Genomic DNA, 5,000 nt, shown 5'->3' with positions numbered 1-5,000 from the left:
ATAAAAATAGAATCGGCAGAAAGGTTAGCTAAAGTCGAACTAGAGAAAGAACGTGAGCTAGCTAAGATAAGATTGTAGGAAAAACAGGAGGAAAAGAATATTCATGAGGCTTTCAATAGCTCTAAGGTTAAGAAACTCTTACCTGTGTTTAACGAACAAGAACCTGAAAAAAATTTCTTTGTAGTGTTTGAAGAAACTGCCAAGACCTTAGCATGGCCCAAGGATAAATGGGTACTAATAATTAAAAGTTTTTTCACAGGACAAGCTGAGCATATTGTTACTCAGATGATTACTGAGAATGACTATGATACTTTGAAAAAAGCTATTTTAGATGCTTATTCTATTACAGCAGAAGGGTATCGGCAAAAATTCCACAATGCATTGAAGATACCCAACCAAACTTTCCTGGAATTTTGTAATCTGAAGATAAAGCAGTTACAGAAATGGTTGAACAAGGCAGTTATTAGTAATTATGAAGATTTGAAGTCTCTCCTGTTGATGGAAGAATTCTTGCGTAAGATACCAATTAACGTTGCTATGTATATTAAGGAACGAGGTGTGAAGAAACCCAAGGAAGCAGCTTTGTTGGCGGATAAATACTTCTTAATTCATTAGGGACAACTTAACCAGAAAGCTTTCGTCGATAGCAAGGTATGTTCATTTTGTAAACAACAGGGACATCTAATTCAAGATTGTCCTCATCCTCGGTGCAAAGGTTCTCACCAACGAACTACTAAAACAAACTCTTCACCTAATACAGGGAAAAAAGATAAATCTAAACCAACTGAACATAAGACCATGCATTGTGCAATAAAGGAGGATGGTTTTGATAACTTCAAGTGTCAGGGTAAGGTAAAAGATAATACTGTTACAATTCTTCGTGATTAAGCATCAAGTAAAACTATGGTAAGTTCTAATATGAAATCCTTTATCACTCCTACAAACAGGTTCATTATAGTTTCGGATCTTAAAAGTGAATCGGTACTTCCCCTTGTAACTATTCCTTTCACTAGTCCATATACTGATGGAATAGTGGAAGCTGCATACTTGGATAAGGAATTCCCTTGCAAAGAGATGGACATTTTCATGGGAAATGATTTGGCCAAAGGTAAGGTACACACCAGTCTGATTAATACAATCTCCTGAAACGTATGTAAAGGCCCAGTGTAACATTGTAACTAGGTCACAAGCTTCTCAAGGAGAACCTGAGAGTGGTGTCATACCCAGTAAAGTTGTTCCTAGCAAGGTAAGTCAGGCAAATGACGTGCTTGACATTCCTACTGAAGGTTTTGCAAAAGCCCAACAATTAGATGATTACGTTAAACAGTTGTTTGAGAAGGTTAGAGACATATCAGATGAAGATAGTAAAACTCCTTACTTTTATCTAGAAAATAAGGTTCTTATGGGACATTACCGACCTCCTAAGATGTCTTTTCAGGATAACTAGCGTGATAGATTCCAGGTAGTGGTACCTGGATAGGTACGCTCCTCGGACACCCCTTTAAGGGTATACTCGGACGCGAACGACCCCGACGCCAAAAAAAATTCTTGAAAAATCAGTTTTTGCAGTAACCTCTTTTTTTCTTTTGCCAAAAAAAAACTTCAATGAATGCTTAAAACAACTGTAAAGATAAATACTACTCATCTGCAGAAAAACTATTTATTATAAATATTTTAAAAAATTAAGTAGAAAAAAAAGACCTGACATAAAAATTCATAAAAAAAAAGTTTATACATATATACACAAATCCTTTTAGGAATTGATTCTTGAATGTTTAGGACACATCTTGATGTATTTTGGATGAAGTCAGACCCATGGAGGTGAAGATCTGAAATGAGAAAAAAAGGGTAACTTTTTTTGGCCAGAAAAATTTGTCCAAATTTCATGAATTTTTTGGGTACCCAAATGAAATAGGAAGTGGCTAATTTTTTTAGGGAATAAACATATGTTATCCTAAAATAGAAATATGTAAAAAAATCTTCATTATTTTGTAAATTACAATCATATCAGGGGCCATATCTAAAAGTAATTTTTTGAGTACTTAGAAATTTCGTAAAAAAATACATATATTTAATATATAATATGATATTTATGCTGGTAAAAATATACCAAAATATCACAAATTCTATAGGGAACAAGAATATATATAGATAGGGCAACTTACGCTTCGGATATGTCCACAAAATGGCCGCCAACCACACTGACTCAGACTCCCTAATCTGCCACTTGAAATGTAGGAAGGGTATGTCAATTTCAAGGTGTTATTTACTAATCTAATTATTATTGGATATGCATAAAAATTGTATGGTGGGTTGCTGGATAATTGTCGATTATTTTACGACTATAAAATTAAAATTCTGACCCAAAAAAATTTTTTGAAGGGAAATAAAATCGAAAAAAAAACAAAAATGTGAAACAATATAATATTTTAGCTAAAAAAATTGGATAATATTCAATCAAAAAAGAAGTAAACAAAATTTTCCGACAAATAAACATCTAGAGGAATCATTACTCTGTGATAGTTCCTTAGTACGTAGTAATTTTGAAAGAAATGGGAAAAAACGAAAAAATGGCAATCACCGGAAAATCGAACACATACCTATATATACGCCATATCTGGCTAAAAAAAAGATAGGCATGGGTAGCCGGATCATCTAGAAACACTTTCCAACACTATAAAATTATAAGTTTTGCGACACTACTTGCCAATTCCTTACGGTAACATGACTAAGCAAAAAAATGCAAAACAAATAAAAAGGGGCACTCGCGGAAAAATGGCTAACATTCTAATATACGGCATTTCAGAAAAAAAAAATTCAGCCACGTGCTAGGCAAACCATCAAGGCACATTTTCCGACAAATAAACATATAAATGAATCATTACTCTGTGATAGTTCCTTAGTACGTAGTAATTTTGAAAGAAATGGGAAAAAACGAAAAAATGGCAATCACAGGAAAATCGAACACATACTTATATATACGCCATATCTGGCTAAAAAAAAAAATAGGCATGGGTAGCCAGATCATCTAGAAATACTTTCCAACACTATAAAAATATAAGTTTTGCGACACTACTTGCCAATTCCTTACGGTAACATGACTAAGCAAAAAAATGCAAAACAAATAAAAAGGGGCACTCGCGGAAAAATGCCCAACATTCTAATATACGGCATCTCAGATAAAAAAAAAAGACATGCACGTGTTAGCCCAACCATCAAGGCACACTTTCTAACACATAAACATGAAAAAAAAATCAATAATATACGGCAATTCCTTACTACGTAAAATTTTTTACAAATATTGAAAAAAAAACAGAAATTGGCAACCGCAGTTAAATACCCAATATACCAATAACTACGTCGTATCTGACAAAAACAAAGTCACGCATGGGTAGCCAGATCATCTAGACACACTTTCCAACACTAAAGAAAACAATAGTTTTACGACACTATTTGGCAATATCTTATGGAAAAATGACTTGGCAAAAAAATGAAAAAAAAAAATGAAAAAGGGGCACTCGCGGTAAAATGCCCAACATTCTAATATACGACATCTCAGATAAAAAAAAAAGACATGCACGTGTTAGACCAACCATCAAGGCACACTTTCTAACACATAAACATGAAAAAAAAATCAATAATATACGGCAATTCCTTACTACGTAAAATTTTTTACAAATATTGAAAAAAAAAACAGAAATTGGCAACCGCAGTTAAATACCCAATATACCAATAACTACGTCGTATCTGACAAAAACAAAGTCACGCATGGGTAGCCAGATCATCTAGACACACTTTCCAACACTAAACAAGCAAAAGTTTTACGACCCTATTTGGCAATATCTTACGGAAAAATGACTTGGCAAAAAAATGAGAAAAAATGAAAAAGGGGCACTCGCGGTAAAATGGTCCTCGTGGTGATGAACGACATTTTAACTAAAAAAAAAATCATGCACATGGTAGCCAAACAATCCACCAAGACTTTCCACAACTGATAACCTATACAAGTTGCACCATTCTACGACAATTTCATAATACGTAATAACTTTGATAATTATGCAAATTACCTTAGAAGGGTAAACTCGGTCGCGCTCGACCCCGACGCGTCTCAGAAATCGGGGAAGGAGTACAGCTACAGCAATGCACATCTGGACACTACTAGAGCGTGTAGGGGAGACACCTCCTGCAGGTCGATCACCCACAAATTCAGTCACGGGGGTGAGTCACGTGAGAAAAACCTTTTTTTTTTTTGACGCTCGGGGTCGCGTACGACCCATCGTACCTATCCAGGGTTAAGTCTACAGACAATCTTTGTTGGACTTGGCCCATACTGACAACTGTCATCTTGGAATAACCAAGACATACCAACGATTAGCTGATGATTTCTACTGGCTTGGAATGAAGAAAGATGTACAGAATTTTAAAGCTTGTGCCACTTGCCAACAAGTAGGAAAACCTAACCAGACAATACCTCCAGCACCTCTCATACCTATTTCTGTACCAAAGGAACCCGTCTCCAAAGTAATTATTGATTGTGTGGGACCTTTAAAGAAGACTAGAAAAGGTAATCAATACATTTCAACTTTAATGTGTCCGACTACTCGTTTTCCCATGGCTGTTCCAGTTAAAAATATTTCTGCTAAGGGGATTATCAAACAGTTGCTTATTATTTTTACTGCATTTGGATTTCGAGCAGAAGTACAATGTGATCAGGGAACTAACTTCATGAGTAAGGTATTTCAGGAGACTTTAGCTACATTTAATCTGAAACAGGTGATAGCTACTGCATATCACCCTCAAACTAATGGAGCATTAGAGAGGTCACATCAAACTGTAAAATCTCTAATCAGGAATTATGTTTTCAGTACAGGTAATGACTGGGATGAAGAGCTAGATAAGCTCATGTATGTACTACGAAGTGTCAAGAATGAATCTACTGATGTTAGCCCTTTCGAAGTGATGTTTGGAAGAAAACCTAGAACTTTGCTGACGGCTGAAAA

The 5,000-nt window shown here is 35.2% G+C and overlaps 1 pseudogene; it reads left to right on the top strand.

Moving 5' to 3' along the window:
* Nucleotides 1–479: 479 nt before the first annotated feature.
* LOC137643702 (uncharacterized) lies at nt 480–4,894 on the top strand (annotated as a pseudogene).
* The last annotated feature ends 106 nt before the right edge of the window (nt 4,895–5,000 follow it).

The sequence above is a fragment of the Palaemon carinicauda genome, chromosome 1 (genome assembly GCF_036898095.1).
Source record: "Palaemon carinicauda isolate YSFRI2023 chromosome 1, ASM3689809v2, whole genome shotgun sequence".
Taxonomy (NCBI): domain Eukaryota; kingdom Metazoa; phylum Arthropoda; class Malacostraca; order Decapoda; family Palaemonidae; genus Palaemon; species Palaemon carinicauda.
Note: the sequence above shows the minus strand (reverse complement) of the source record. Positions and strands in the feature narration are given on the sequence as shown.